This window comes from Anopheles coluzzii, chromosome 2, assembly GCF_943734685.1.
Source record: "Anopheles coluzzii chromosome 2, AcolN3, whole genome shotgun sequence".
NCBI lineage: Eukaryota > Metazoa > Arthropoda > Insecta > Diptera > Culicidae > Anopheles > Anopheles coluzzii.
In genome coordinates, this window is record NC_064670.1 from 83,640,898 (window position 1) to 83,649,568 (window position 8,671).

Here is an 8,671-nt window from a genome sequence, read left to right on the forward strand (position 1 = left end):
AACACGGCAGAGCATTTTGTTTGTTGTTCGTTCATGAGGAGCCTGTTTTTTGTGTTCTTAAAACTTTTTTATTTTATTGATTAAAGTTTTGTTTTGTCTTAACTTTAGGTTCAAATTTCTCTACACACTTTACAAACGGTAGTTATTTTTATTTAAACTATAAAAATCGATACTGTTCTAAGTGATTTAATCTATTGCGATAGACGCACATTCGACTGCATGTTGCACACAGCGCACCACAGCCGCTCCTGCTGGATCTAATAATACATCACGATAAAGGGTACTATATTTTATCACGAACCATTTGAGAGGATGGTGAACTAGAGAGTGAAATGTTCAACCTTAGAAATTGTTCAGTAATTAATATTATGTGTCACCTGCTTTGGCGTCATGTCAAACCACAACCATAAATTAGAGGATGCACTTTCGTTTCAGATTTCCTTTCCCCGATGTGTACGCTGCTCCATCATGACACACACACACGGTGTCGCTGTACACTCATATATTAGACTACCACTGCCTGCCTCGAAGAGTTGAGAGCGCATAAATTAGGTCTTCGAGAAGACTTGCCATCGTCAGGGCTACACTGCCAGTGGCACTGACACTGTCCGGAGCGGCATTGTTAGATCGGCTCACACGCCCATCGCAAATGAGTGACATTATTGATTATGGTATATCAGGAGTCATGCTGGGCTTTGGCCATTGTGCATCGAGTGTGGCGCTGGTGAACCGGCCATGCTATCAAACCATGCCACTATTAGCGGGAACCGTATCATGTGACACTATTTTAGGATGACAAATGTTTAGCTAGTGACACTTCAGTTCAATTATTGATTGAAAAGGGTGAAGCGGAATTGTAAGTATTATACATGCCTAATGCACTTTAATATTATTATTGAAGCCTATTTGGGACACTGTTTTCTAATAACAGTGCCATATAAATAGTTAAAACTACATTAATGATTAGTGCTCATGTTTTTCTTTTTTGCAGCTAGATGTACTGGCTGGCTTAGTTAATTTTTTTTTTGTTTGCCCCGCCCTACAATAGTGAATTAGAGCCATTGCGGTGGCGACAACTACTACCCTCCTCCTCAGCTACTTTTCCCCCGGACGACAGGTTGTGTGCAATGTGGAAACGAAGAACTTTTTCCATTAAATTTCCGCTCCGAAAGAAAGAGTGCAGCTGCAGTGCTTTATACTTTCAACAGATTACTTCTTTCCATGCACGCCGCTAGGCATCGGTCACGGTAGAGGGCGTGAAAGAAAAGCATAAGGGCGGGAGAGCATACGAATGGAAACGCGGTCCCGTGTTTTTATCGTGCCTACCTACCTACCGTACCGGAGGCTACTAAATGAACGCGTAAAAAAACTTTTCACTTGAGTGCAGTAATTTATTGGAGTTTACGGAACTTTGGAAGCAGTTGGGAAGAGATATTAAATATTTGTCACTTCATATCAGCTGCTCGGTGCGGCTACGTGCAACCGTAAATGACAAGCCAGTAGAAAAACAAGTCGAACCGAAATGCGAACTAGCAGCGGGATTTTGTTTTTATTATCGAGGAAGTAATTTAGCAAAAGTAATCATCCACTATGTCTATGCACTGTAAAAAATGGTTGTGCCATTTAACAAAGCTTCTTGAGAATTTATTGCACAGAACTACTAGTTTGTTGTGTGCTCTTTAGGTTTCTTAGGTAGTATGTTTTGGCTGAAAAAATATATACGAATGGTCAACATATGCCTTAAAAATTAAATATACAACGGCAGGTGCGAAACGGCCGAGCGAAACACGAAGTAACTAAATTATTGTAGGGGAGGTAGGTAAAAACGGACACTGCGGGCAAGATAAACAATTTTCATTAATACATGATAAAAGTAGCTTCGAAATTGAAAGTAAAATCACACATTTGAGAACGATACAGTGTGGTATACAGTCGTTGCCACCTAATGTTGGCTCTAAGTCATCAATTTTTGGCATTGCGCATAAATTTTTTACCCTAACAGACCTATTTTTGTCTGTAAGACATCATTTTTTACACTTGCAGATGTTTACACATCTCTATCATATAATCTCAAAATACGTGTTTGAATTTGCAAAACAATGCAAAACGCCTCAAAAAAACAACTTAAGCGATTTAAAAATCATATTGCGCTTTTGGATAAATTGCGATGGTGCGGTGGAACAGCTACTTTTGACAGCTAAACTACATCTTGAACTTCTGAAATTGTTTTGCTGACATTCGATTCTGACTTGTAAAACCCTGTAAAATCTATCAATGAAATTATTCACTAATTTACTAAATTTCAATAATTTTGTAACCAATAATTCCGAAATGACGTTTTAAGTAATACGGCCTTCTCGTACTATTCCTCCTGAATAAAAAAATCAGAAATTACGTTAAATTTTGTCAATAAAGCGATTGACTCTCAATCAAAAATTGCTGCCTAAGAGACAAAAATTGATGCGCACTGTCAAAAATGTATGGCCGAGGGGCCATGGGGATTCTCAACGCTCATTTTCTCAAGCACTCATGAGTGCTTTTGAGAAATCCTCGTTCTCAGCGTTTGTCGAATCGGAACAAAATCGGTTTTGAGAATCTTTGAGAATCTTTGAGAAAGTTGAAGATGCAGCGATTAGCTAACTGAAATATGAGCAATTGTGCTATTTTGTTTTCGGTAATCACTTTGGAAAATGTATTCAATGTTTATAATTGAAAAAAAAAGTGATCAAAAACATATTTTCTATTTAAAGATCCAAATAAAGCTTGAGTGACAATATCCGTTTCTCAGAGTGAGAACAATTGACGACGGCCACGAGCTCGCGTCTGAGAACAAGTTTTGAGTGCTTGAGAAACTTAAATGAGTGCTTGAGAACGTTTTCTCAGCTTGAGAAAGCCCCGTGGCCCCGCGGCCTATGCTTTCGAGGCAAACATGGTGACACGCTGTCAAAAATTGATGCCTTCGAGACAAAAATAGGTGAGTTCGAGACAAAATTTAGCGGCAACGACTGTAAGGCCGCGGGGCCACGGGGCTTTCTCAAGCTGAGAAAACGTTCTTAAGCACTCATTTAAGTTTCTCAAGCACTCAAAACTTGTTCTCAGACTCAAGCCCGTGGCCGTCGTCAGTTTTTCTCACTCTGAGAAACTGATATAGACACTCAAGCTTTATTTAGAGCTTTAAATAGAAAAACAGTTTTTAATCGCATATTTTTTTTAACGTTTTCAATTATAAACATTGAATACATTTTCCAAAGTGATTTCCGATAAACAAATAGCACAATTCTCCATATTTCAGTTAGCCGATCGCTGCATCGTCAACTTTCTCAAAGATTCTCAAAGATTCTCAAAACCGATTTTGTTCCGATTCGACAAACGCTGAGAACGAGGATTTCTCAAAAGCACTCATGAGAGCTTGAGAAAATGAGCGCTGAGAATCCTCATGGCCCCGCGGCCTAATAAATGCAAAATTGGTTAAATTAACTAAAAAAAAAATTAATAAATTCAATCTAATTTGACTGTTGCGGATCTTAAGCTCTGTAACTTGCATTGTTTATATTTTCCGAAGTTTTATTGCATGAGCTGTCGTGATTATTAAGCAAAAAAAAAAAACTGGCAAAGAACGAGAATGCAAGCAATAAAAAAATCCTGTTTTCTGGTTGTTTAAGCATCCTGACACCAAAGCGGAAATGAAGGACACTCTGTCGCAGGGAAAGATGTATATCAAATTTGATGATTTATTTTCCTTTTTATATCAATTGGTGATGAATAGGTTTCATCAAATACCTTAAAAATAATGGTATTTAGAAGATATAAACCATCCAGCGACTAGAAAGTATAATTTATTATATCCAGCTATTAGTATCCAGCTAATTAGAAAGTATTGAAATTAGCAAGAAATGTTTGGCTTTTATTTCATGAAAAAGACATAAAAATCGATAGTATTTAAAATTTTGAACACATTTTCTGATAAAACATGAGTGAAAGATAAGGTATGCACATTTTCATGGTCGTTGTTTGTATATATCCCTAGATTTTTAACATTTTATTTAACGTGTCCGTCTTTACTTATCTTCCCTTACATATAAAAAAAGCAAAAGAAAAAAACAACATTTTCCAAATAATTCAGATTCCCCATAGTATAAAATAAAAATGAAAACATTGAATTATTGTCAATTTTTTTTTTTTTAATAGATTTCATCATGCTGGACCATTGCGTAAAGTTATCGCGTAGGCGTTATTAGAGATTAAGTTTTTAATATATTATATTTATGTATTGAGGAATTCAATCGCTTAGCATTGAGCAATTCAATCGATTGATGCATCATTTAACATTTTACACAAAATCAATATTTGTATTCATCAATTCTGTGGTTCTGTGATACAATCGTCAACTCGCTGAATTCATTGCTGTTTCCATTACCATTATAGTATGCACATTGAATTTTATCTGCACATGACTTTGTTCATTTTGAAAAAGAAACGCTCGAACAAACTCCTTCATTAAGTTCTTTCATAGATAATTGCAGCGCTATCATGAACTTTAACGAACTTTTTAATGACGAGAAACACATTTCCATCAATGGTGCACACACTGACGACACTTGCATTCAGAACCATGCACTGTGCTTAAGCACTTTGTTACAGAATTCTACATGCATAATTACATTTATCATGCACAGCTTCATATGTAACTCTTGTGTCGCCAACATATGTCAATTATTTTGATGAATAGGAAAGAGCCGCATATACGACAAGAGGCACAGGGAATTAAAATTGATGGATCGTTGCACTTAAGGAGCCACGCAATACATTCTCGGTACATGTATGACAACTTGTGCGCTTAATTATTGTGTGTTTTGATAAAGAAAATTCGTACAAGTATCGTACATAATCTGAATTTTGCTAAATAATGAAACCAAACCCAAAAACCGTATTGAAAAGTTGTTCATACGAACAACTTTACTAACATTAAAATTTATTGTTTTATTTTAGTTTAGTTTGAGTTAAATAATCTATTATATTTTTGATAAATATCAAACAAATAAGTAAGTGTTTGGATATTAATGAAAATTGAATAATTTGTTGTTTGTGCTTGAATACGTCAGCTTTGTTATGCGATTTCATTTGAAGGTATAAAGATTAACAGTTTTTTTTTTATTTTGTATGTACGTCTTTTAGCTTAATTTGTTGTTTTAATATTTTTGGAAAGTTTACAAAGTCAAAAAAATGGGAGGTTATTGCATGAATTATTAAGGAATTATTTTCGGTATGTATTTCTTTAACGATCATACGTTGATGTTTCGAATCTGTTTAAATACATTTAAAACGAAACATAAAACACAAAAGACCCAACAACCGTGCTCGCTCGCCCTAGAGCTACAATAAAATTATAAGCAAGATTTATGCCACCGAACAGAACCGCGACAGTAGATGGACGCAACGGGCTAGGATGCACTTTTTGTTTGTTTTTTGTTGTGGTTGTGCTTTAGCAAATAAATCCTCCGGCTCTTCTGTGAAAAAAGAATCGGAGTAATATGTTGATTCAGCAAACCCATCAGTCAGGGTAATGGGAAAATGCATTGTACGTACGATTGCCTTCCCACTGCGCTGCTAGCTGTCGTGAATTATACACAGCGCACAGTGGCGGGTACAATTTTCAATCCTACGTTTCTTCTCGAGCCAGGGAAACAGTCATGTTTGAGATCTTCCTGTCAGATGCATGTCTCAAACGTGGGTTGTTATTCTGAGTTACAATGGGCGTTGTCGGTAAAATTGTTTTCCTTTTTTTATGACGACGAAAGTAGCACAACATTCAATCTAAAGTACGTATAACGTCTCGGCATGTGATCACAGTTGGGCTTTGTTTTTGTGTAATTTCCTAAAAAGAACGTTGATTTTTATACAAAAATGTTAAAAAACAAATTTCTATATTTAGAATAAAATTTAGAAACTTGAAGTAAAAAATAACAAAAACATAAAACATTGAATTCAAACACTAATACGAGACGCATTCGAATTTAAACTACGATGATATTGTATATCCATCCATGCGAATCATCAATTTAAGGCCAATGTAGCCAACTGTGGTTTGGTGGCGCATTGTTACAACACTGCAACAAACCCGTACAAAACAAGCTTGATACCGGAGGGTGATTTCCACAAAACCGTAAGAACCACACATTGGGGATTTAATACGAAAAATTCAGGATGATAAATGGCATTTGCCCGCCCGGTTTTGCATGCAGAGCACCAAGGCCAGCCGGCGGGCAGCTTTTCTTTGTAATGTGCTTCAATTTCGGGCATGTGCGCTTTCTCCTTTCGAAGGTTTTGGCGGTGATCCGGAATGGTGAGCTTTTTTTTACACATCATAAATATTCAATCGTGTGGAAAAGGCCTTGGCCATCAGTGGAAAGCACCAATGCCATGGAGGAGGGAATGGGTTGGAGAAACGAAGTGAAAGTAGCTATCGATGGTCAGATATAGATGTAGCAGCTGGAGGATAACCCAACGTTGGCGTTTTGATAACCCATTATACTCCTTTCCTTGCCTCGCCAACTGCTTACCACCCGTAGTATCCGCCTAATCTTTCGAATATGCTTATTAATTTAACCTGGTTGCATTTCAAAAACCGGTTCCTCCTCGGCTTTGACTATTGTGGAGCAGAGCTTTAAAAAAAAGGGAAGCTCCTTTGTTCATCCTCACCGATGATCGAGAAGACGGCTTACGCTTGTTAGCATTGTTCGGCGCGTGTGTTTGTACTGGCGGGCTCCGGAGTGGGTGAGCGGAATGAAAGCGAAGCCGGAATGTACCATAAAGCAACCTGGCTTCCAAGAGAGGCTAGACGTTGGAATTCAATTTGCATAACAGCTTCCTTTTGCCCTAGTTTCGCCGCGCCATGTACAGTGGAACTATGCTGCTACTAGCACTGCCTGGTGGTGGTGGCGATGGTGTTGCTACAAAAAAGAAAGAAAAATAATACAACCAGCCTAGAAATCTTCGATATTTTATCCTTGAAAAGAAAAACTTCACCTTTCACCGGTCGTGCAGCAGCAGTAGCATCGTCGTACTAGCTGAGATGCTGAGCATAGTGGAAAATGTATCAAATTTCCATCCCGAGCTAGCAGCAACAGCAACAGCAGCAGCATTGCACGAGGAAAATCCCGAGCGTACAAGGTAAGTGTAAATTACGAGACACCACCGCCACCCTACAACAAGCACTTGAAATTCCATTCGGAAGTATCCTGCCGCATTATGTGTGCCTAGGCAGGAATTTCTTGCTTCCTTCCGTAAGCAATCTGTTTCAATCAGTTCGTTTTGACGATGGATTGGAAGAAAATCAATATCCAGAGCCTACTGCTGTTGCCGCGCTCGCCTGATGGATGGTTTAGCTTTTACAAGGAAAGAAGAGCCTACCACGGAAGGAGCAGCCCTGAGTGGCTCTACCATTTGCACCATTATCTCACTTTGAGTGATAGTGATAGTGGTAACAGTGCCATAAGCGACAGAGACAGAGCGATTTACGGCTTCTTTGGGATAAATTCAAAATATCATACATTCTTTCACAATTTTTAAAACATTTCTCTATTTAAGTGATACAGCAGAACATTTGTCAAGAGATTTATTATACTCCCAAACGGTAAGGAAATTTAAACGAAACACGTAATTGGTCGTTCATCTTTTCGTCATGGAAGAGAAAAATCAATGGTTAATGTCATCATGTTCATAACGATACTGCTTGCATGCTTGCTTGGCTGTGTGATGGAGTTACGTACTTTCCAGAGCTATTAACATAATTACCGGGTGTTTAAGTGCCATTAGTGCAAAGCAAATGAAATTACGTAGGGAGGATGAATGATTGCAGTAATGCTGGCCGGAACGCCGCAGCAGTATCGGTTGCCAATATGGAATCTTTTTTTTATGTTGAGTTTTACCAGCGTTAGATTGTCTGTGAGGAATGCTAAAGACGATTTAATTAAAAATGATTGTAATTTATCCGCATCTACTGGAATGATGCAACTACAAACCGTATGCTAGAGTACATCGGATTAAGACCTCCGGCTTAATCCGAATCCTTTCATATGTGTGTATGTGTTTGTCATTGAGCAAAAGTATGTGTGGGAAGTAGGGAAAAGAAAATAGCATCAGATCAAAGAAATTAATTCGCGAAGGAACGACCAACGACGTTTCAATCCACAACCTCGTCGCAACCCATCACTCCCACCACGCACACACCCGGGAGTGACACGCGCACACGGGGAAGGGGGCGGCCAAGATTTTGTTTGTTTGGGGGTTTTCACTCCACCTCCCCCCCTGAGGAGTCATGTATTTATAATGACGTTTTTGTGGGTATGTTTGCCAGCTGAAAAAGTGAGCGCCTCCCGCTTTCTTAAGTGCGTCGGCAGGTGATCCATTTCGTTGATGAACCAAGACGGGCATGCATATTTTATCCCTTCATTTAAGAGATGAGTGACGTAAAATTTACATAAAGCAAATTGAAAACGACTTCAAAGTGAGCACTCGAAGAAGCAACGACAACGCATGCCGACTCCCGCCCGACGAGCCGCGTTTCCGGCGTGGTGGGACGGGAATCCTGGACACACTACATACAAGGATTCAATTTTAATGAAGTCGAAACCTTTCATTAGTGTCTGTTTTTACGTTTATAGCTGAGTGA